This window comes from Sceloporus undulatus, chromosome 3, assembly GCF_019175285.1.
Source record: "Sceloporus undulatus isolate JIND9_A2432 ecotype Alabama chromosome 3, SceUnd_v1.1, whole genome shotgun sequence".
Classification (NCBI taxonomy): Eukaryota; Metazoa; Chordata; class Lepidosauria; order Squamata; family Phrynosomatidae; genus Sceloporus; species Sceloporus undulatus.
In genome coordinates, this window is record NC_056524.1 from 8,868,349 (window position 1) to 8,894,596 (window position 26,248).

Here is a 26,248-nt window from a genome sequence, read left to right on the forward strand (position 1 = left end):
CAGAGACGTCTCTGTTTTCCCCCCTGAAACGTTCCTTGCCTTGAACTCACCCACCCCCACCCTTCCTGCTTTTTAATGCCATTTTCCAAACAAAAATCTCCGTTTGTTGGTGCCTGAATGAAGAGGAAAAGAGGATTACTACCATCTTAGCAAAAACAGCCAGGATATCATGGCGAGAAGAAAACGGCATTATTAAAAAAGAGCCCTTGGCTGGGATACTTTGTTCTTACTGGCAGACAGCAATTGCGTTTGTCTGTTCTGAATTTTGTTTAAAAAATGCTCCCTGCTCTCCCGCTTCCCCAAAAAAGGGTTAAACCAACAAGTTCCAAACAGTTCCTTTCCTCTTAACAAAAAGAATAAGGCTGTCTTTTGGGCCTAGCTGTGGGTAACATATAGGAAAACACATTGAAAAAATTGGGATTGTTGTTTTCTTTTCCACAAAGCGGAAACTTTTCTCCGCTGGTCATTTGTCAAAAGGAAAAATTCAGAGCTAAGCATCCCTGCTTCCATTTTTGCATCCATGGCTTGACTCTTAGCCTCTCCTATGAGCATAATTAGGTTGGGTTCAGCAATGTGCTTAATTAGTGTGTCTGCCAATACGATTAAGCTATTTGTAAACATACGACTCAAGTAATTATTTGACGGTTTCTTTTATATATATATATATAAATAAACAAAATAAAACACCCAGCCTTGGATCCCTTGAACTCTGAATTCTGCCTACTATGTTGTTGTTGCTGTTGTTGTTGTTGCTTCTGCTGCCCTTGTTACAACAAAAGAGGAATTGTGAAAAATTTCACGGGTGATTAGCTTCTTTCCTTCAACACACACACACAGACTCCCCAAACTATCCCTTATTCCTTTCAGTGTGCTAGAGGGCTTCAGAAAAGTGTTGTGAGGGGGACTGGATTTGGCTCAAAGCATTTGCACCAAGACAAAGGCCTGGAAAGGCAGCCATGAAGGAACCAGATGAGATCCTCAAGTGTAAAGACATAATATGAAATCCCAAAGTCAAAATCTTCCAGGCCATCATATTTACATTTTCTATGTATAGTTGTGAAACTGTGACAGTACAAAATGCTGACAGGATGAAAATCAACCCATTTGAAATGTGATGTGGGAGGAGAATCTTCAGAATACTATGCTAAAAAGACAAATAAATGTGTCTTAATTCTGAATAAATCTTGCCAAGAAATCCTTCTGATAGAAAACGTGTCCAGGAGTAGCCATGATATATCCAGGGTTAGGGTTACCAGAAGTTGGAAATGACTTGAAGGCACACGACAACAGCAACAACAACAACAACAACAACGAGCAAGAACTAAGAGCAACTCAAGTCTTAACTATCTTGAGAAGCCAAGTGCCAAGATGATATATGGGTGAAACAGATGGGTATCTAGGAATGGCCAGAACTCACTCCCAGCCCAATTATCCTGAACCACAGTAAACACATGCCATGGTTCCAAGGGCACCTCCTGCTGTGGTTCCAAACAGATTGCGGCAAGGAGTGGAAAAAGCCGCTCCATTTGGGGCCAGTTTTGAGCTGCCTTAGGGGGCCCTGGCGCAGCTCCAGGGTGGCTTCTGGGCACTCCAGAGGTGTGCATCATGTAAACACGATGCCCCCAGATTGGCTGGAAGCCACCTGTCTGCCTGTCTGTTTTGGACTTAACTTGAGGTTGTAGTACATTGGACATATCACGAGTCAAGTGACTTACTGGAAAAGAATTGGACTAGTCTACATTTACCATAAAATCTGGGTGGACTCCAGGTTTTCCAGATTCATAGAGAACCCGGGTTTTTCTACACTATTACTAAGGACATTGAGGCAGATCATGGCAAATTCGGCTTAAGTAGTCACACGTTCAGGTTGCTTTGTAGTAAAATAGCAGAACACAAGCCAGTTTTCCCAAATCATTTTTGGCCACATATATATGTCTGCTCTGCTTTATTCCCCCCCTCCCCCCATCCATCAAGCATGTGAACATATGCATTTCTGTCTTCACCCAGGTCACTCCTCTGCCTACTTTTTTTTAACCACAGGAGGACTGGACTTTGGCCATCACTAAAGCAAAGCAAAACAGTTAATTGGACCTGCACAGATATAGGTATAAATATCTACGAAACAGATACGCTGATCCTCAGTTATGGGCAAAAGTGCAGTACCCTTTTAAAAAATGGCAAACAAGGCACTCGAACTTCATACCTTTTGAGAATCATCACTTCCTGGGGGAAACAATAATGTGATTGCTATTCCCTGTCTGTCCCACCCCAACCACCAGACGTTCCTCCCTCTGCCCCCAATTTTTATGTATGGTTATGAAAGTGTGACAGTGCAGAAAGCTGACAGGATGAAAATCAACGCATTTGAAATGTGTTGATGGAGGAATGTCTTCTAAATACTAAGCTAAAAACACAAACAAAATGTGTCTTAACTCTGAACAAGCCTTGCCAAGAAACCCCTGCGATAGATAACATATCCAGGGGAAGCTGGATACATATATGTACTTTGTATAGCAAAGTACAATAACATCCAAGATCCGCATTAACAGAGATACCTTTATTGGACCAACCAAAAGGCACAAATGACATGCCACAAGCTTTCAAAGTTCCACTGGCTTCTTCATCAGATAAAGACATCAAAAATCATATAGGAGGAATACACACACACACACACACACACACAATACTAGTTAAAGGCCTGCATTTTGTCAAGATTTTGTTGTTGTTAAGATGATATAGAAGGGTTTACTGTGCAGGCAAGCCACTCCATCTTCTGGCCATGTGGGTACTGGGAGACAAAGCATCTTAAAGTCCAGGAAAATAAAATTTAAATTCCCGTAGCAACCCAAAAAAGATACTTCCTTTGAGATCCAGGTTGTCTCTGTGATGTTACAAGCTCCTTTGTTAGACAGAGAAAGCAGAATTTCTTGAGAAGCCTCCATGCTTTTGCATTATTGTACTTGTATTGTACTGCTGTATGGCCAACACGGCTACCATTAAAGACGTTTTCTGTATGTGAAGGTACTGCATTTTAGCCACAGCAGGGGAATCCTATAGAGGAAGTCAATAGACTGGGGCTTCACTATTTGAGGTTTCTACCTCCAACAAAGGTAAAAAAAATTTTTTTAAAAAAATGGGACCGCATTTGGCATATTTTACTTAAACAGAACCTATATGTTTTCCTAATGTAAAAAGCACAGAGGCTTCTTGAAAAATTCAATGGTCTGTGCCCGTTATATGCAAGAAAATCTGGAGCACTCCAGAGTGATGCCAGTTGACTTTTTACACACATGTCCCATTGTGTTGCCTGCTGCCACCATTGCAAGTTGCTCCCTTTGAGGTCACAATGAAGCACCTAACCATGTGATCTATGCTGGGTGTCATGTTTCTGACTCAAAGGGGGTGATTTGTGCCAGTGGCACCAATAGGACACATGGGTAGACATGTGTCACCCTAATGTCACTCTGGAGTGCGAAGGTAATGGAGTGAATCCAGGGCAGTTCCAGGGCCAGAATATGCTTGGAGCAGCCTGGAATATACTGCCTGGTGTGGATGAGCTCTATGACTGTAATTTTGCAGGGGTGCACTAGTTTATAGTCTCTATAACTGCAGGAGTCATAACTGCTTTCCAACCCACATATATTCTCCATCATTTTTTTAAAAGTAAGTCTTATAATCTAAGGTGCAGCCTCTTTCTCTGGATGAAAATCTTTGGTGAGGGACTGACTCCTTTATCAGGTCAAGCAGAGTTGCCTTTATTTGATTCCCCAACCTCATCTCTTAAGTGTACTTTGTTTTTTTGTAAAGCTCAGCAAGAAAGAGGCAGCTGAGTTATCTTGATAGGTGACTCTGCAGAGAGGAAAATAGGGCTGGACATTAGTAAAGTCTGATAAAGGAGACAGGAGAGGATTCTGCCAAGCCATCTGGGTGCCAGCATGCCTGATAATGTGATAATAAATGTTACTTATTAGGTGTTGTCTCAGGTCTGTGCTTTCATGCAGGGTCAAGGGCTTAAGGAGCTATTTGTTCTCAGCATCAGGAAAACAACTTGCAAAGCCTGCTGTGAAGGCCGACTCTGGCTTCATCCCTGGGAAAGATTTATATATTTATTTTTCTCAAGGTGTGTGTGTGTGTGTGTGCCTCCCCAGCTATATAAGTTATTCTCAACTCTCATCAAAGCAAATATTCTAGAGCTGAGAGCAGGGAGAAAAGCTTGAAGGCTTTCCAAATACCACAACATAAGGTTAAGTACAGTATGAGAGATACCATCTATCAGAAATGATGACAACATAATACTAGTAATCATCACTGCCATCATCAGACAAGAAAAGACACTGTGGGCCAGTCATTAAAATAAGTGGAAGAGGCAAGGACCATCCTAACATTAGGCAAAGTGTGACATTCACATCAGGCAGCAGATGTTAACAGTGCCTTCCCCCTTGGCTGTTTTCCCAAATCCTTGGGCACTTCCCTCCATTGGAGGCCAGGGCTAAGTTTACGTTAAGACTAGGGTTACCAGATATGAGGGCATTTCCTTAGTCCATAACTTTCATGGGGCATATCTGGGTAACAGGTAGGGCTTAAAATTCTCCAAGTTTTATGAGATCAGCTCCAGACATGAGACTAGGCTGCCTGCAAACCTCCAGTCAGGCAAGGGAGCCTTCCGACTGTGCAGTATGCACAACTTAATAGTTATAAATCAAGTGTTGTAATTCGGAAACTCACTTAATTTTCAGCTAGAAAAGCATGTTCTCCATCTCTCTGTCTTTCTGGATTGATAAGCTGGGAACAACTGTTTGCTGCTTAGCTTGTGGTTAACTGCCCTTGAGTCAATCTCGACTCATGGTGACCCTATGGTATGGATGAGACATCTCCAAAACCCTCTGTTCTCCACTGTTCTTCTCAATTCCTGCAACCCCATAAAACCTGTGACCTCTTTAAAAGAGTCCATCCATCTAGCATGTGGCCTTCCTCTCTTCCTCCTTCCCTCCACCTTCCCCAACATTTTTTCCCCAATGAGTCCTTCCTACTCATGATGTGTCCGAAGTACGACAGCCTCAGTTTGGTCATCTTGGCTTCCAGGGATGTTTGCAACTTGATCTGCTCTAGGGCCTATTTGTTTGTCCTTTTGGATGTCCATGGGATCCTCAGCACTCTTCTCCAGCCCCACATCTCAAATGAATGGATTTTCTTCTTCTTATCTTTTTTAACTGTCCAGCTCTCACATCCATACATGGTAACAGGGAATACAATGGCTTGAATGAATCTAACTTTTGTGCTCAGTTGTGTATCTTTGCATTTTAGAATCTTTTCTATTTCATTCATAGCCAAACTCCCCATTCTTAATCTTGGCTTCTGATTTTCTGACTACAGTTCCCATTTCCAACAATGTTTGATCACAGGTATGGGAATTCTTTTATCATTTCTATTTCTTCATTGTCTAGGTTGAACTTGTGAAGGTCCTCAGTGGTCATTATTTTTGTTTTCTTTAGTACATGTAGTACATAATGATTAATGCCATCATTAATGACCCCAGCCCCCACACCATGATTTTCACTGAGGGCCATCCATTGGTCTCAGGTTTTAGCACAGAAATGTCAGGACCTGGGATGATCCTGAGTGGCAACCCGAGTTAAGACTGCATGTGGCAGCCACATAATATTCAATATCATTGAATATGAGACAAAAGGCATCATCATACAAGCAACTGAACATTGAATATCTGAAAGGCTAGCAGGCAGAAAATAAGGCAGACTTGTCCTTTATTGCTCAAGGATCAGGACTAGAGCCAAAGGATAGCTAAAGATGCAGTTCTTCAGCAGTTTCATTCTTGAAGGAAGCAAGGAGAAATTTTAACAATTTTTCTTCCTGCTGTTAAAAAAACAACTTAAAAATAATTGAAAAGTGTGCTGTTTTGCAAGACTGTTGTTGGTTCAGAACTTATTCTGTGCAAAATTTGAACATGATTGTTTTGCACAGACCAGCATTTTCTGTGCTATTTCCCAAGCTCAACAGAGTTGAAAATGCTGGCATTACGAAGTGATTCTATGTAAAATGAGCATTTGGGGTGTGTGTGTGTGTTGCACAGAAAAATACCATCTTCTTCATTTCTGCATAGAAAATTCCCCTTCATCTGAAGAAAATGCTATTTTCTGCATAAAAATGTGCAAATTTTGAGCAGATTAAGTCTTGGAGTACAAAGATTCTTGCCAGTCCAAGATTCTCCTTGTTAAGAGTTCCCTGGCATTTGAGAAACACATTTTTTTACCATTTCCCAAGTATTTTCAAATCTTCTTTCCCTACAGACAACTTAGACTAAAAGCGCCTAACCCTAACTCCACTGGGGCTATTGACGCTTCCATTGTTTTAGTCAGAATAAGACCAATTCAAGTAGAGCTGGTATTGTGGCTCACTTTGCATATCCTTTATTGCCCTCTTAATTGGCATTATGCTCAAGATGCCTGTCTAGAAAACCATGGGAACTAAAAGGCAGATTCCAAGTCCAACCAATACACTTGTTTTGCGGTTTTTTTCCAAACCAAGCAAGATCCCATTAAAACATCATTATTCTCCTCCCTACCCTATCTTCACTGTGACTAGCCTCATTTGACAGCTAATACAGAAAAGGAGATGTGTCCTTAGTCTTGAGAGCCTGGTCACCTTTTCTCATGAAAATTAATTGGTTCCCCCCCCCCCCCAAGGGAAGATAAAAATGGAGAGATAAATAGCAAAGGCAAAACAACATAAGTGGCCTAGACTTTGGGGAGCAAAAGTGGATTGTTGCATAAATTGTACAAGCCAGCTCTCCAGAAGAGTAGCTCCTTTCTCTGAAGAGGCCAATGACCTAAGCTATACAACTCATTTGTAAGGTCTAGTAGAAGGGCTAGAAATGGGGAGCGGGTGGGTGCAAGGAGAGAAGAGAAGCAGGGAGAAAGGCACCGAGGGAGTTATACAAATCAAAAGTAGTTGTGTGGTTCATGCCTAGAAACAGAGGCATCACCAGGGTTGGTGTCACCCAGTGCAATAACTCATGGTGTCACCCCCCTGACCTCCCATATCACACCATACAGAATCCTTAGTAATGTTTTTTGGACAAAAGTAACTTGCGAATTGTAATTCCTGTATATCACTGGATGTAATGGCAGTAGTTGTGACATAAACAACTACCAAAGTTAAAATTATACCTTTAAATTAAAATATCATAAACACAGCCTAATCTATTTACATTTACGTAGTTTCATGTGATTAAAAAAATTGGGTCAGATGTGATCTTACCAAATTTAAGAAAATGTGCTCCTGAAATCCCTTTCTTGCAGAACTTGGTGCTCGTAGGACACATCTTTTCTGGCCCATTGTTCAGTCCCCAAATCACCAAAAAGTGGGCCAGAACTACTTGCAAAACAAAATGGATTTCCTTTCTGATATTCTCAGATCCCTGTACAGTTGAAAAATTAAATAATGGGTTTAACTGAACACCGCATGCACTTAGGGATTTCATTATTTGATAGTTTTCTTCATAAAGGAAGCAACAACTAATATTAACGTTCTTTCTTCCTGCCAAAAGAAAGTCTTCCAAAACTACACTATTTGCTGTTCAGGACTCATTTTGTGCAAAATTCACACTTGGTAATTTTGCAAAGAAAACAACATTTTATCTAGTATTACAATATGAAAATGCTATTTTCTGTGCAGAAATGCTATTTTCTAGGCAAAATAACCATGTGCAAATTTTGCATAGAAGTCTCTTAACCTTTTTGTGCAGGATACGGCATTTTTCTGTATGGAAAATACAAATTTTGTATAGATTTTTTTCAATTAGTCCAGGATTAGTCCAGGATTCTTCTCATAATGTTTTCTTGATAGTCAACACATTTTTGAACCGTTTCCCCAATATTTTTAAATATTCTTTCCAGCCCTATCTGCACTGCATGCTATCTCTCATATTATTGAAATTGCTGTACATTTACTTGTCATTGGCTTGAATGATTTTGCTATTACCAAAGTATGAGTTTCCTGTACACTTATCTTCCTCCAAAGAGCAATTAATGCAAAGTACATGATAACAATCTCAAATTTTAAATAAGTTTATGCCTCAGTCTCAGTACAGTCTTCAGATTTTACACATAACTGTTATCAAATTCAAATGAGGTACCTAATTAAATTCCCCTTCAGATTATTGTGTCCAGACATATGAGAACAATAGAACACTTTATGCTTTATGAGCTGCTGAAAACATTGTATTACATTAAAGGCATACATATAAATACACATTGTTGGAATGATAAATAGTACAGCACAATCCTATGCATGCTTCTGTGGTAATGACATCTAAGGAAATTTAAGGTATAAAGAAATATTCATACAATTGTCCCAGAAGGTGGAAATATTACTTGCTTGGGCTGTGCTGGTCTATGACCATAATAAAGATTCTACTACTATTTGTTTGGGCTAAAACGCCTCTACTCCTCCAGCCGGCATGCTGTGGGGAGCTATAGTCCCAAAACCTTTTCCGAAGCACAGCACTGTTTACTTCCTTCCTTCCCACCATGGTTTCCTTTCCTCTGTGTCAATGTTACGTTCTTTGGGGCACAGACATGTCTTCAAATACTCTCCACCCCAACACTCTGTAAAGTACCCTGCACAATGCAGTTGTACAGACTGACAAGGCACCCTAGTCCATTAAGGAGATTTCCTTTGGGATTCCACATATTTACACATATGTATTCATAATACTCAACTCACTGATCACTGGGTGCTGTCTGGGCAGACTGAAGGATGTGCACAGTTGTTACACAGAACTACATCAGGCACGTGGTAGATCAGGATATGAGTGGGTTTTTGTTTAAATACCAACAGAGTAATATTTCTGCTTACATGCAAAAGTCAACTGTCTGGGAGGTTCTTAGAGCTGTAGTTAAAAAGTAATTGTCCATGTCCTTTGCCAGAGGCAGGGGAATAGCCATGGGACAGCTAGATTGAACTTCTTTTTTGCTGCTCCAGGGGATAAGGCTCTGTCCAATGGATTCAAACTACAAAAAAGAATATTGATGTCCTGTGTGCACTGACCATAGGCAGTCCAGATAATCCTGGCCTTGCAGCTGCCCTGACCCTCTACTCCTACAAAGGCCCTTCCTTCCAACACTGGGTGACTGATCACACACAGGTCTTGCCATCGTGGGTCGCTTCACTCTGAGGTCAGAATGAGGTGCCCAGCCTTGATGCCCATGGCTGGGCACCTTGTTTTGACTTCAGAGCGAGCAGCTTGCAGCAGAGATGGATGTGCTGGTTGCATTTTAAACAGTTGTTCGGCATCAAAAGAAAGGGCTCCAGATCTTCCAGGAAGATTCAAAGTAAAATGCAAGTTTTTAAAATGTGTTTCAAAGGTATATACCCTGATTCTGTCACTGAATGGGCCAAAAATTATCTAGTTTGTTTGTATCTTAATTGGGCTTTGGGTCATGCATTGTCCAGTCTCACTGCTAAGAAGAACTGGGGTGGGGGTGGGGGGTGGACAGCCATTTTATTTGGCCCATGGAGACAGGGCCTAGGGAGAACATGTGGCTTGTTGTTGTGTGCCTTCAAGTTGTTTCTGATTTACGGTGACTCTAAGGCGAACATGTCACAGGGTTTTCTTGGCAAGTTTATTCAGAGGTGGTTTGTCATTGTCATCCTCTGAGGCTGAGAGTGTGACTTGCACAAAGTCACCCAGTATGTTTTTATGCTCAAGTGGGGTATCAAATCCTGATCTCCAGAGACATAGTCTAATGCTCAAACCACTACATGAATAGAAGGATGGTGTGCTCTCTTTCATTGGAGACATTTCAACATAGGATGGATGGATGGCCATCTGTCAGTGATGCTTTAGTTGTTGATTCCTGTACTGTCCAGGAATCGGATGAGATGACCCTTGGGATCCCTTCCAACTCTATGATTCAATGGCAATAACAAGAAAGCATATCTCTTACTTGAGCTAACTTCAGTAGACTGGGAGTACCACACTCTGATGACTCAGGCAAGTGTTGTTGCCCTAAAAGTAACTTTCCTAAGCTCTGATTAATCAAGCAAGTTTTTCAGTAGAGACAGAGGACCCATAGAACAGAAAGAAAGATGCATAGTTTGGAAAACTATCTTCTTTGGACTATTAGGCCCATGCTTGCTGTGGGATTTTGGAGAGAAGTCAAAACACCTAAGATATGGGGGAAAAAAAAGCCAGGTCTGGAGTGCAGAACAGACCCTTATCCATCCCTCTTTTTCAGGGTGGAAAAAAACCCCTTAAAGCAAAAGTGTATTAGTGGTATGTCATTGGAAAATTCAGAAAGTGACTCTGTTGGGCATCTTGGCTTCTTTCTAATAATTCATCCAACTACAACATTTCACCAAGCACTGTCTGGAATCTCTCAGTGGGACAATCAGAAGTGGACTTTCCTTTATTGTGACAATAGGAATCAAGATAATAATTGTCCCCAGGAAAGATGTTCTTGTCTCTTCATCCCCACTGATTATTTTTTAAAATAAAAACAGTATGTTCTTTGGTTATTAAAGAGAAAGAGAACTCCTGCCCAGCCACTGCCCTTAAGAAATTGGCAAGCCATTGTGGATCAAGCAGAGGTGAGTGTTGTGAAAATGACTTAAATGGATTTCAATGGAGGAAACCATATAATTCAGTTCCAGCACACAATGACAGTGTTTACTAGTAAATTAAAAGTCCAAGAGCCATTTAATACAACAGCCCTAAAAAGAAAAAATGACACTATTTCCCATTGTCAACCCAAGTGGCAATGTGTAACATTCCAGACATCTACATGCATCCTTGTGACTTAAAATTGGGGGTACCAACACAATGCCAAGTAATCCTTTACAGCAATGGTCCTATAGCAGACTGGGCCACTGTGGCTGCATCCGCACCCCTGAGTTAATCCTGGGATTTTGTAGTTTGTTGTGGCCCCAGAGCTTTCTGCCAGAGAAAGCTAAATGTCTCACTAAACTACAAATCCCAGAATGCCATAGCATTCAGCAATGGCAGTTAAAGCAGTGTCAAACTGGATTATTTCTGCAGTGTGGATGCAGCGCTAGCAAAGTACATATTTGACTACTAAATATAAAAAGATGCTGTACATTTACTTGTCATTGGCTTGAATGATTTTGCTACTACTTATCTTCTTCCAAAGGGCGACTAAAATGGTGAAAGGTCTGGAAACCATGCCCTATGAGGAATGCCTTAGGGAGCTGGGGATGTTTAGCCTGGAGAAGAGAAGGTTAAGAGGTGATATGATAGCCCTATTTAAATATTTGAAGGGATGTCATATTGAGGAGGGAGCAAACTTGTTTTCTGTTGCTCCAGAGACTAGGACCTGGAGCAATGGATGCAAGTTCCAGGAAAAGAGATTCCAGCTCAACATTAGGAAGAACTTCCTGACAGTAAGGGCTGTTTGACAGTGGAACAAACTCCCTCGGAGTGTAGTGGGGTCTCCCTCCTTGGAGGTCTTAAAACAGAGGCTGGATGGCCATCTGCTGGGGATGCTTTGATTTGGATTTCTTGCATGGCAGGGGGTTGGACTGGATGGCCCTTGCGGTCTCTTCCAACTCTATGATTCTATGATTTTATGTAGCTGACATACACATGGTACATAGATGCTTTGGTCAACTTGTCAAAGCAGTCAGTCACTCAATCCCACTTTCTCCTTGTCTCTCTTTGCCAAAATAGTTGTTCTACATCTAAAACCTCAGACATGCAGAGGAACACTTTCCTCCTCTAAACTGTCTCTCTCAGCTCAGACCAAGCCATCCTGTCCAAGTGCACACCCATGTCACTGTTTGGAGCAGTCACAAAGGTAATTCTGTCTTCCCTATACATCTCTGCACTCACAGTTTTCTGTTTCTGTTTAGCAGCTGCAGCAGCCTTTTTCATTAGAGACGGAGTGGAGTGGAGGAAGTAGGTATAGAAAAAGCATGTTAACTTTAAAACTGACTTTTTGGGGGCATTTCCAAAATTTCCAGCTAACCTGAGTCTCTAGTGCAGTTCAATGTGTCTTTTCCTTCTCCAATTTACTTCCCTCCTGCCCTCCCTCTCTTTAGCCTTCTTTAGTTGCTGGTTTCCCTGCTCCTCACTAGATGCGCCACACTCCTGCAAAGCAACCGCCCATGTGATCCTTCCTCTTCTCTTTCCCGTTGCTCAGACTGAGCCAGAATATACTCATCACTTCTTTATTCAGTGATGAGTAAAAGTTAGAAACCCTATTACTTTACACTGAAAAGTAATGAATCACAGCTCTGCCCATTATGGGCAGAAAAAGTAACAGTATTTTGACTCATTCTTGAAAAAGGTAACTAGTTACAAATAACTAGTTACTTCTAAGCTCTGAACTTGCTAGGAGTGCTGCTTGTCATAATAAAAGGCACTGGTCACTGTCCCTTACTGATAGGCTCTGTTCTGCAGGAAACACATGCTCATAATGACTCTAGATTTGGAAATACATGGGAAAGCCATAGTAAAGCTTCACATGCAAGAACGCTCTTGCTGACTTCACAATGTCATTGAATTTTGCTAGGTTAGGAAAAGCTCCTTTACTTATAGCAATGCTCAAAGCCCTTGCTTGATTTAAGGAGTGAGAGAACTCTTTTGGCTTCAGTGCAAGCTCATGAATGGGTTACACACAACATCCTTAAATATATTTCTGCTGAGCTGTTCCTGGGGAGACTTGTCTAAATCTATCTCTGATGAGACCTGTCTCTTTCTTTCCATTAAGCTCTGGATGCTGTCCATTTCCAAATTTAAGATGAGCATCCTTTTGCAGTTGATCAATGTTTGCTAAATAAATTCCTAGATACAGTATTCACCACCAATTGAAAATGGAATACTATATAAAGAACAGAGCTGTTGAAATAAATAGCCAAGACGGGTGAGCTGAGGTTGTGAAACATTGAATCCCGAGAGACCATGGAAAATTCTACAGAACTTGACAGCTCATAGCTTCTGAGACTATCCTTCTCTGACCTGTGCATCCAGGTGTGGTGGACTACAACTCCCATTTTTCCAGCCACAGGGGGAAGACAGCTAGGAAAATGCAGGAGATCATGACCTGCTAAGTCATCACTTGTGATGAGTGGCCAACAACAAAATGGCAGGGTCTCACCCACAAATCTAAAAACACACAAGACTATCTCATCAACAAAACAGATACAGTTTGTCCTCCATGCCCACAGATTCTGCATCCACAGATTCCACCATCCATTACTTGAAAATATTCAATAATAATAGTAATAATTATAATAATACATCAAAAAAGCAAACCTTGAGTTTTTGTGTAAGGGACAACAATGGGATTTGAACATTACGGATTTTAGTACCAGGGGGGGGGGGGGGTTCCAGAACCAAATGGCAGCAGATAACATGGGCCCACTGTACATAACAAATGCTTTCCCCCAAGATATTTATAACAAATAAATATTATAATAGCAGATATGGATATTGTTCATTCCTCTATCTTCATATTTGCTATAAATATATTTATTGGTTGTTGGTATTTGTTATATAGTTGTTTTGTTTATGTGATGGTCTTCTGTCTTTTGGGGATCTGAAAATGAACACAATTGAGTCATCATACTCATACTGCACATGACTTTATGGTATTGATGGGAAGCATCCTTAATTGATCTCCTTTAAAGAGGCCATTCATGAACTGGATACGGTGGAGGTTTGGGTGGAGGCACATGTCTCTATTCTATGTTCTCTGAGGTCTCATAACCCCCGTCCAAGAATTGCTGCTTAATCCATCTCACTTACTGTGAGGAAGATAGGTCCAAGTAGTGTTTTGACTGTGTTTTCCTGCATGGCAGGAGGTTGGACTGGATGACCCTTGGGGGTCTCTTCCAATTCTATGGTTATAAGGGTTAGTGTATTTTGGGGTGGGCAACTGACTGGAGTTGTGAGGGCCCCAGTGGTCTCTCAATGGACTTTCTAGAGCAGGAGTCTGAATTCTCACAGTCCAAATGGTACACTGCCCCATTTACAGTTTCTCCAGAGCTCTAGAAGTCTGCATGGCTAACATACAGTAGCTGCCATTTTGGTGACCAGAACTGACTACATACTTGGTGCTTCCATTTGCTTCTTGCTTCTGTTGTATTTAAGGGTGGAGGTAGTTTGCAGGTCCTCTGGAGTGGAGAGAGCCTGAGAACAGAATGTACTAGCCCCTCAATGCATGTAGTAGCCCCCCAACAGAGAATGTGCACTTTGGGCAAAAAACAAACCCTGTCTGCCTGTCTGTCTATTTTCATATGGGGGGGGGGAGGAAATCCTACCATTAAATGCCCAATTCTTTATTAAATATTATCAAAGATGGATGAAAATGTTGTTTGTTTTAATAAAATGTTTCCAAAACGAAAAGATTTAGTCATAAATGGGATAGAAACAATTTCATATGTGTGTGTCTGTGTGTGTGTGAAATTGTTTCTATTCCATTTATGCACATGCACACACACATCTCCAAGTGTGAATGTGCATATATGTATGTATGTATGGATATATATTTTGTGTGTGTGTATGTATCAGATTGTTTCCATCGCTTTTGCGACTAAATCTGTCAGCTTTGGAAACTGTGATCATGCTAAATTGTGAACTGCTAAAAATGGGATCATTCTGCTACAATTGTGCAGTGTGAAAGGGGATACACTGATCTGTCAGGCTTCCTTTCTTGTTTTCTCCCAGGTTTCAGCTGTGTGTGTGTGTGTGTGTGTAACTGTAGCAGTATGAACCCAGCTTAACTGTCAGGCTGCAACTAATGGAATCCTTTAATTTGTAATTTGGGAGGTACCGGAAGCTCTCTAGCAGAGAATTCCAAGTTCCCCACCAAACTATAAATCCAGCATGCCATAGATTATTGCTATGGTAATCAAAGCAGGATCATAGCACTATAATCGTGGCACGCAAAAGGGCCCCAGTGCTGACAGGAAGACAAGACCACCATGCAAACAAATATTAGGTGTAGGGCTGTCAAGTCAACAACATTCCCTGAGAAGCGGCAAGTAAAGTGGAATGAAAGTGCTATAAACAAGTAGTGCGAAAGATGGTGCCCTACTCACAGTCTCTTGGAAAAACAAAGACATGTTGAGAACTGATGGAGTGGATGCAGATAGCAGAACTCTTCATGCAAGCAATAAATGAAAGGGTAAGATGGTCTATGCCCCTGTTTTTCCCCTCTCCTTCTCTCTTAGAACAAATGCAGATAGAATCCAGGCCATCTTTTCACAGTGTTTAAAAGATAGGGAGCAGCTTGTATGTTTTCAGAGTCCCTTGCCTCCTCTGGAAAGCTTTTGGCTTCCCTGCAAGGTTGGACGCTCTGCTGAATGTGCCCCAAAGCCTACTTCCCCTCCATTAGTATCTAATTAGAAACTGCAAATTTAATCAAATTCATGTCTGGGATGGCTCCAGCATTTGTATACTGCCCTGTAAAGAGGATAGCTTTGCTCTCTTGCATACCAGAGAAGACCATCTGAAATACTCCCTGGTCCATGCACCAATTCTCCTGCTGGAGGCCCAGAATGCGTTCAATGGTCCATTCCACGACTATTTACTCTCTGCCATGATTTTGCCATTGCTATGCTTCTCTGACTGACAGATGGGGGAGAAAAGCAAATCATTTTTCTATCAGGAATCTTAAAGGGATGCATTCTTTGCCTATCTCATGACTGAATTCTAAACAGTTTAGCCATTACAATTGCTATTTTAGAACATGCAGCATACAAATAAAACCTATATGCACCAAGTTAATCAAACAAGATGCACATATTGGTTAAGTTATGACTGGTGACTTTCAGGTCAGTGGGGTGACGAATCTGCTCCAAGTTTTAACCTGAACATTAAAGGATGTATTTAGGTTTCTGAATCAAGGCTCTGAACCACTTTGGAGGATAGAACCTAACTGAAGATTGGTGTCTTGGGTATCATATTGGGAGAAATGTAGGATATTAAATAAACAGATAGAAAAATAAATACATAAATCCCATTGTGGATTCACCACTCCATTGATATGGGTATCACCAGCCTTCACTGCCTGGAACAACTAACATTCCTTGCGAACCTGACACAATATGCTGAAAATTCAAATAACTTATTTGATGCATCCATATTCATTTGTACAATTAAAGTATTACTTTTGGGGGATTAGAGGATGTCCTGGAGGGCTTCAAGGGCCACTGAAAAGGGGCTGGGGGATGTATGCAGTTTACGGGTTACATTTATCTCATTCTATATATGTGCGTGTGAGTTCGCACACATAAATCTATTGTATTTATGTCTCATTCTACCATGGAGTTCCCATATCATATTACTAATCTGCTTTGCATCTGGGGACTACAGGGTTATAGTGCTGCAATTCCACTTTAACTGCCATGGTTACATCCTATGAGATTTGTAGTGTAGGCAGGGGTGTATAGAATTCACAGCCAGAGAGCTCTAGTGCCTCCCCCAACTAAAAACCCCAGGAGTCCATAGGGTGGAACCATGGCAATTAAAGTTGAGTCATAATGCTAAAGAGAGCTAGTATGGTGTAGTGGTTTAAGCAGTGGACTATGTCTCTAGAGATTAGGATTCTGTTCCCTGTTTGGCCATAGAAATCCACTGGGTGAGCTTGGGTGAGACACCTACTCTCAGCCCCAGAAAACCTTGGGCCTTAGGATCACCATAAGTCAGAAATGACTTGAAAGTGCACAACTACAACATAGTGCTATAACTGCATAACCTCCAGCTGTCCCAATTTTTCATGTTAGAGTATTTTCATGTTGTCAATTTGTCCCAATTAATCTACCTTTTCAGCTGCTTTTAAAATTTCCTATTTTCTTTCTCTTCCTCCCACTTTCCTCTTTTATCCTTGGCTTAATTCATTTGGTGCAAACTGAGTTCAGTAGCAAAAAGAGTTGGCTCTCAATTAAGGCAGCAGGGAGAAGACGGAGCACAAACTTGCCCTTCCCTGTAGGCTCATGTAAGAGCAAACTGCTGCAGCCTCTCTTAGTTTATATGTTCTTCCCCATTAATAACTTTTGCCATCTTGAATGCACTCAGATGCTGCTTGGCCACATATGACCTGGTTTCCATCTCTTAAATACTGAATGGCATGTAAGTGTATAGTGTGAAAGTGCCCCGGTTAGCCTCAGCTCCTCTGCACCATCAGTTCGTTCACTGGGACCAACCTTGGCTCAAGTTAGCAAGTACCTGTGCCTTAGCATTGCAGTTTACTAAACTGCGGAAGTAATAGTTAGCTATTTTTGAAGGGCGTGAGGCAAGGTGCTAATTCACTAACATTTGTCAAAATACTGAGATTCTCTTCAGAGGGATGGTGCTATAAGAACTGTGGCACGTTATTATACCTAAAGAAAAGCAGGGGGAAAATACTGTTTTGTCACAGAGATCCGACTCCGATAACCACCACTGCACTTTTCATTAATATCTGGTGACAGATGTAGTTTGCTGAGGAAAAGTCTATTACCTACACTCTAACATGAAGTTATCTCTTTTCTTCCAAACAGCATAATGACTGGATCTTTGCCCCTGCGTCGTTCACATACATCAATTCTTTGCAGGGTGTGAAACCATATCCTGTACTTATTGTAACTATATGAAGGGATTCGCTGGGGAATGTGGCAAAAGAAAAACAACATCAGAAATGGCTAGGAGATACAGATAAAATGCAGTTAGAGACATGCTGACAGGCCTGGCTTGCTCTGTGTATGTTTGTATATGTATGTGTATGTATGTGTGTAAACATAACACCATTGTTGCCCCAGTTCTGTTTGCCATGTTGCACAGGGTATTTTGCAGAATGTATTCTACTCCTGTAACAGAAGGTCACAAAGCCCCTGTATATGAGAATTCAATACTACATACAGGTTCTTATCTATAATATTCATGAGATATCCTGCTTAGATCCCTTACAGCAACAGTTATAAAGTGCTAGTTATGACCTATAAAACCTTATATGGCTTAGGTCCAGGTTTAGGATTAGGCTCAGAAGAAGGTGGCATGAAAATTGGAGGAAAGAACGACAACAATTTAAGATATGCAGATGACACCTCACTACCAGCAGAAATACCATTTTTAAGGGGGAACTGGCTGCACATCATCCAGAAAGTTTGCACCAGAACTGGTGTTTGGGTGCTGCATCATCCGGAATTGTCACTGTGGGAACAGCAGGGAGGACACTTTATTTGGCCTGTGGAAACAGTGAGGCCTAGTCATAAATGGGTCAAAAGAGCCAAGGAACAGGCACATCTGGAGAGCAGCATATAAAAGTCCAAGAAGAGATAGTCTACTGACTCCTCACATCTCAAGGATTGGGGGAGATCAAGGACAGAAGGAAATGGGGTGAGAGTACGTAGCACATTTGCTTCCAGTGGAGGCCAAAGCAGGGTGGTCAGATGTCTTCATTTGCCAGAACATGTCTTACATGTCAGCCCAGGAGGAACTCCAAAATGTCCTCCATGTTGAGCATGACTAAGAAGCATGAATTTATATTAGTGTATTTAGCTTTTATTCTGTAATGTCTTACAGTTTTATTGCATGTTCTACATTTTACAATGCCTTGTCCTCCTTTGCAGATATGACATCTGCTCACCCTGGGCCAAAGGGATTTGAGAGGGGTCACCTTGCTTCTCATCCAGTGAGAAAGCCCAGTATTATACTTCCTTCTTTGCAGCTGGGGTAGTGAGGTTGTGCTGAAGAAAATAGTGGGGCTTGCCGGAGGCCACCTAGAAATTCAGAGGCAGAGGCAAGAGTTGAACTGTGGAATCTCACATCTCACACTCTTCGTTCCTATGCTCCGCCAACCATAACCAAGTTCTTTTTTAAAAAAGAACCCTTGCACAAACCTGACCTTATTAACCAGGAGGAACAGGAGACAAAGAGGAGTCTGTGCACAAAAGATTTCTGTCTCTTCAGTCATTGACTGGCTGGAATGAGGGAAATAAAGGCCATTTCCAAACCATCTAAGAAGCTGCTATCAATAAGAGAAAGAACAGATGTTTACCCATATCATCGAGGGAAGGGGAGGATGCAATGAGCCATACAGATTCTTAGAGGCCTACACCTTACAACGTTTGACAGATGTAAAGCATCAGAATTATGTTACATTAAGTGACCAAACCTCTCCTCTTAAGACCCTGAGCCAGTAAGCATGTCTTTCTGGCTAGTGGTTTGTCAAGAGAGAGGCTTCCCACCAGGGAATTGGTGAAATGCTAAATTGAAAGTAGCCAGCTTGTTAGCTATGTCCAGAAATGCTGATTTTAAGGCTTAGAGATACTGCTAGGATGGAAGAAATAACATAAAAGGGAACTGGGGGTGGGGGAAAGCCTTCACTTTGGTTGATTCTGCACTATTTGTATGATTTTAATATCTTAAATTCCCATCTATTTCCCTCGCAGGGAATGTAAGAGACAAAATCAGTTGAACAAACTCAAACAGCTGTTTAATAAATAATATTAATAACACTTTTTAACAAAAACAGCTAATCAAAAGGACTAAAAATATTAATTATTTAATTTGTTACAATGTATTCTGCCCTATCTGTGATGATCTCAGTGTGGCTTACAACAAAATCAATTTTAACCCCCCAAATAATAAAATAAATATAGGGAGTTATTTATCAATTAAAGTCAAGCAATTTAAAATAATGTTAATCAAGGCACATGTGCAAACTGGAGAAAATCAATTAGGTCCAAAGGCTCAAATAAAAAGTCAAGTTTAGGCTTGGTTCCGGAACGACACCAGAGTTGGAGCCAATTGGGTCTCCAAGAGGAGCGTATTCCACAATGGGGGTGCCACCACAGAGACGGCCCTACTCCAGTGATGGTGAACCTTTTACAGACCAAGTGCCCAAACTGCAACCCAGACCCCACTTATTTATTGCAAAGTGCCATGTCCCTCTGGCTTTCTAGTAAGAAACTCTGGCAAACTCTGTGCTAGGGCGACAGCATGCGTGCCCACAGAGAGGGCTCCGAGTGATAGGTTCGCCATCACTGCCCTACTCCATGTCCCCCTACAATGTATTACAGGTTGAGTCTCCCTTATCCAGAATTCCAAACTCCAAAATACTCCTAAGTCCTAAATTGTCTACATGGGTGGCTTTCTGATGGTTCAGCGTACACAAACTTTGGGGTTCGACAGACCACCCCAAAAGGGTGGTCTGGAGCGACTCATTTTCCCTCCAGAAGGAGCCCACACCTACCAAACCATGCGGACTCCCTCTGCACCAAAAAGAACCCCCTAAAAGCGGGTTCTTTTTGGCTCGTATGGGCACTGGGTATACTGTGTCACATCAATGACACAAGCACGGGGCCCCAGTGTGCGGACCCGGTGCCGTGTTTGCATCATCATGACGGTCCCCGTATGGACAGAAGGCCGCCATATGGGCTAGGGTTCGGGAGCATGAGGTTGCTGCGCACTGCCAAACCCTAGAATTGGTGCAGGCATGCTCCTTGTCGCTTGTCTGTCTTGGGCCTAAGTTTCATGCAAAAAACAAAAAACAAAAACAAAACCCTATTAAAATATTTTGTATAAAATTACTTTCAGGCTATTTGTATAAGATTTAAACGTCTAGTCGTAACCGACTGTAGGAGGCGGTGCTCATCTCTGTTATTAAGCCAAAGAGCCAGCGTTGTCAGAGACTACTCTGTGATCATGCGGCCGGCATGACTGTATGGAACACGGTTACCTTCCCATTAAAGTGGTGCCTATTTATCTATTTGTATTTGCATGCTTTCAAACTACTAGGTTGGCAGAAGCTGGGACTAGTGACTGGAGCTCACCCCATACTTTGGCCTCGAATTGCCAACCATCTGACTTTATGATTGTCAGAATTACTAATCCACCACATCCCTATGTATCCCTTGTGTATGTCCCTTGTGTATATCCATAAGATATACAAAAACATAAATGAATTTCACATTTAGACTTGGATCTCATCTCGAAGATATCTCATTATGCATACGCAAATATTCCAAGATAAAAAAAAAATCTGAAATCCTAAACACTTCTGGTTCCAAGCATTTTGGATAAGGGAGACTCTACCTGTACACCCCTACTAGTGAGACACAGGGAAGGGCCCCTCCAATAGAATTCAAAATGGGGGGGGGGGTGTTTGCATTTTAATGCAAACTGACCTAATTTGCACCTCCCACATGGAAACACAACTAGTTTTCAGTGTTTGTGTTTCTGCAAATTCTGTAAAGCAGTTCTTTTTCTTTTTTCTTTTTTCTTTACTGTCACAATGTGTACACTAGCTTTGAGTACAGCCAGCCACATCTTGAGTAATATTGCTTGCAAAAATGCCTCTTGTAGGGTGAAAATGTAGACTAAAATATATATTAACTTTTGAATATACACATTTTTAACATTTTTGGCGTGGAGCCTAAGCATTTTAAATTCATAAGAATTATCCAGGTAGAGCACAGAATGTAGTTGAGTGTTAAGTCAACAACATCAGCGAGGCAGACATTTGTGTGTGAGAGAGAACTTAAAAAGTGAAGCATGCAGGCAATATGTTTGTACTCTTATTTCCCTGCAACATCTGGAAGTCAGAGGTATACTGTTATTCTATATGGAGGTTCCATCTAGCAAATCTCCCATTGCGTAACATTCTCTCTATATTGTTGGAACTGAATGGCCCCTATGCAACTATCTCATTTCTTACACATTCCATATCTAATGGCATTTTTGCACATTCACATTAACAAGGCCAAGTTCAAGGGTGGGATATAAATACCTAAATAAATAATAAATAAATAAGTTCGGAATTCCTGCCACGGAAAAATGAACAAAAGCATCACTGGGCACATTAGAATGACATTAAAAATCAACCACGTGCATTTATTTACCTGTTGGAAATATCTAGGAATAATCCATCAAATGAGTCTTGAAGTATGCAGCCTTAATCTGGTCATGGGTTAATTGCAGTTTACCTGACGAAAAAGAGATAACCAAGAGGTCAGCCTTTTAAAGTTATTTTTTTCTTGTGAGAAACAGTAACATACCAAAAATAGTAACAGCAGAAATAACAATGGGCTGCTGTCTTGGCAGAAAAAGATTTCAGAATAGTTACTGATCTAGTTTGGTTATATAACAACAATCTTATATGGATAAAGACCACACTGGGGATTATTTTGCATCATATCTTCATTACAGTCCCAAGGCAATGAGCAAATGAATTAAATCTGTAGTCATCAAAGAAGCAAAGAAACGCAGAATTTAGCTGAGCATTCAAAATCTTGCACTGAGTTTACAAGGAATGTCAACACTACCAAGTCAGTAGGGCAGTCTGCTCTGGGTTTTAGTCTGAATTTAAAATGAGCTATCCATGGTGCTTAACCAAGATGGTGGACCCAAGTTCAGAACTAAACAAATTGGTTTGTTGTTGCTGTGTGCCTTCAGGTCATCGGGGATGTAGACAGGATTTGGGGAAGGGGGGGTCCAGACTAAGTGCCACCATTATAATGGGGCTTGGGCGCAGCAGCATGCACCATTCATTGTATCTAACAGAAGGGGGGGGGGTCTGGGCCCTATGGACCCCCCCTCCCCCCGGCTACATCCCTGAAGTCATTTCTGATTTATGGTGACTCTAATGTGAACCTATAATGGGGTTTTCTTGACAAGTTTTGTTTGGAGGTCCCCTATCAATAAAAGAGGTCCAGAGCCTGTAGCCATGGAGCAATGGGAAATGCACAGTTCCTGCCATTACAGTAAATCAAATGAAACACTGAAGCCAGCTGCAAATAGCTATGCACCATTCTAAGATAATATTTATTTATTTACAGGTTGAGTATCCTTATTTGGGATATTCCATAATCCGAAATACTCCAAAATCATTTTTAGGGACCTGGATATGGTTAGCTTAAGACGAGAAGACTGAGAGGTGACATAATGGCCATCTTTAAATATTTGAAGGGATGTCATGGAGAAGATGGAACGAGCTTGTTTTCTGTTGCTCCAGAGGCTAGACCGTGAACCATTAGATTCAAATTACAGAAAAGAGATTCCATCTAAACATTAGGAAGAACCTTTTTTAAAAAACTGTAAGAACAGTTTGACAGTGGAATAGATTGCCTTTGATGGTGGTGGACTCTCCATCCTTGGAGTCTTTAAATAGAGTTTGGATGGGCATCTTTCAGAAGTGCTTACGTTTTAAGTCCAAGGGAGGTTCGAACTCTATCTCTACCAGATAGTTTTTGCCTCTAGCTTTAGCACCTACAGTTTAAGTCCTGTAACTGAGGTTGGGATCTTTTTCTCTTCTTTTTTCTTTCTTTCTTTGTTTCTTTTGGGAATGTCTACAAATACGCATGAAGAAACCTCATTTCAAATCCATTGCCAGTGCAATTTGCACTACACAGAACTTGGGTACAATATTAGTAACAAAATCCATTCCAATAATTTATTTTTGGCTTAAAAGGCTGAAAAGTCACAGCCCCTGCTGTTCTTATTAATTCAGTCACTCTACCTTTGGTGCACATTTACCGAGTCATGCAGTGTGAATGCTCCACCGAGAAAGGTGTTGAATATGGAACCCTTTTTCCTCCTCCTTCCTTTTTGGCTTGCCACAAAATGGCTGAACCCGAAATGACAAGGATGCTTCTATATTTGCATTATGATAATTAACACTCCCTTAAACAGATAAGCATCCAGCAATATTAATTACAGGAACGGCAAGATTCAAATAGTAATAAATCATTAGACTGCATAATATAAACTCCCTGAAACCTTATCAAAAATTAATTTTGCATGACTTTGGGAGTTTGTCTTCCTGGCTACTGCTTTTCTACCTCATTTATATGGTGACTTTTGTCATAACAGTTGGGGTGGTGGGGTGGTCTGTGCATGATTGAGAGGCACAGAAAACAACCCAGCAGGTAAAACTGATGCTTTTTTTTTTCCTCTGAAGAGCTTATGTTGGGTAACACTGAACTCCTAGAGAGTGGAAAGATTTTAGACTGGAATGATAGCTAATTCATGCACACAGAAACTCAATATAAAGAACTAGTTGAACAAGTAGGGAGCTTTTATATCATAGATATCCTTGGTCTGTATTATTTACAATATATTGTTACTTTATCTCCTATTACATACTTTAATATGTGGTGAAGGCTCGTGGTTATATTGAAAGGTAATCATTCCCTGCATGGCAAGTGACATCAGGTGGGAAAGGCATTTATTGGCCAATATTGTACACTGGAGTTATGCAGCATAACTGCACATGTAGAGTTACATGCTAACGATGCCTCACAACCCACTGAGCAAAGACAAAACAAAGACACCCAATGTGCAACCAAATACAGAACCAAATGATCATAGATGTCAACACGCAGTGAGAATCCATATAAAGTGTGCTACATGTATAGCTTTGTTTCTGTGAATTTGAACTTAATGGAACAGTTCTACATTCAACAAAAAGGTCCAACTGTTTCCATAGGGGAGAATTTATATATGTATCATAGAATTCTGGCTACTGCATATGGAAGGGATGAACAAAAAGCAGCAAATGACTCACATACGGGGTTAAAGGCTCCCAGGGGTCAGAAATGTAATTTCACCCCAATAGGTAGCATGGTAACATTTTTATCACATATTGGACACCCTACCAAGTCATTTTTAGTGCATTAAAGGCCTTTTTATGAACCAGAGACTGAGCAGAAAGTGAATTTCAGGTTATTTCCTCCTGGGTGCATCTACACTATGGAAATAATGTACTTTGAAAACACTTTAACTACCATGGCTCCATCCTCCAGAAACCTGGGATTTGTAGTTTTGTGAGCCACCAGCACTCTTTGGCAGAGAAGGCTAAAGACCTTGTAAAACTACAAATCCCAGGATGCCACAGAATGGCACTACAGCACTTAAAGTGGTGCCAAACTGCGTTATTTCTACAAGGCAAATGCACTGCCAGAGAGACCAAAAATGTGGCACACCACTAGAAGGCCTGGGGAGGGGGATTTTTTGGTCATTTTGTGGGGCTGGTGGGTTGGGAATCCAGTCTTCCAAGCTCTTTTGTGGGGCCAAAGAATCCCTTATCCCTCCCTTCTGAAAGCTACCCACCCCAAAACCTTGGCGGGGTACAGACCGCCGCTTTGCGGCGGTCTGCTGCCGCCGCCAGTAGATCCACGGGGGAGTCGGAGCCTTCACACGGCCCGACTCCCGCGCGGACCGAAAAAGAAGCTCCAAAATGGAGCTTCTTTTTCCGTCGCGTTTGTGATGTAGCGAGGCGCCAGGGGCGCGCTCGCTACGTCACAAGCGGCGCGACGCGTACGGACGCTCAGTGTCCGATACGCAAAGATGGCGCCGGCCATGTAGAAGGGCCAGCGCCATCTTGTACGGACGGAGTCCGTACTAGGCCCAGGGGCGTCTATAAGAGAAGCCCCTTTTTTAAAATGGGACGTCCAGAGGACGTCCCAAATGGTGGTGCAGAAAGCACCCTTGTCTTTACAATATTGACTGAGACAGTTGCATTCTCCCCTGCTATAGTGCTTCTCAGCCTGTCTTCTCTGCCTTCACTACATAGTTTTTCTGTTTCAGAATCTCAGAGTTATATATCTGTATGTATACTGCCCCCCCTCTGTGTGTGTGTGTTTGTGTGTGTGTGTGTGTGTGTGTGTGTGTTGGTATGTGTTTCTATGCAGGCATGGCCATTTTTTATTCTAAGTGATGTTTATGCATTTGTGGGGAATCAAATTTGTGATTTTTTATAAAAAAAATTATTCCTCTATATTTTGGCATGTTTTCACAGCAACAGCTTTTTATGTGCAAACAAACATGATATCCAGTTTATTGCAGACACAGGAAATTATTTCTTCTTTGAGTATATTGGGCTGAAATCGAAAGACGCAGGGAAGGGGATTCAAAGTCTTGCTCAAGCTAACAACAACAACAGTCACATCGCCTCCAAAATTTCACAGATTAAAATTGGGGCACATGTGGCCAAGAAACATCAGAGTGTGATCAAGATGGCAAAAAATATGAATGAAGAAGAACAAACAAGATAGGGGAGGCTGAGGCAGTTTGCTTTTGCTCGGGCCTCTTGCCAAGTTCATTGAATGTAGACTACTTTTGCACTTTGGACTCGGTTTGCAGCATTTGAAATAACCTGAGGACAAAATGGGAAATGGAGGGAAGAGAAAGAACCTGGGATGGATAGACTAGGTCACCGTTGTCACCCAACTCTATAACTATAGAAGAGTCACAAAATCTCTGATTCTTATAGCCCTTTCTCTATTCGAG

General features: G+C 41.4%; 1 protein-coding gene across 11 annotated transcripts in view; it reads right to left on the minus strand.

The window, feature by feature from the left end:
• Nucleotides 1–26,248, minus strand: part of TENM4 (teneurin transmembrane protein 4) — an 840,211-nt gene that overhangs the window by 496,082 nt on the left and 317,881 nt on the right. For all 11 annotated transcript variants that reach the window (XM_042456125.1, XM_042456124.1, XM_042456133.1 and 8 more), the window contains exon 3: nt 21,862–21,945. The gene's annotated coding sequence lies outside the window, so the exon portion shown is untranslated. The remainder of the gene's footprint in view (nt 1–21,861; nt 21,946–26,248) is intronic.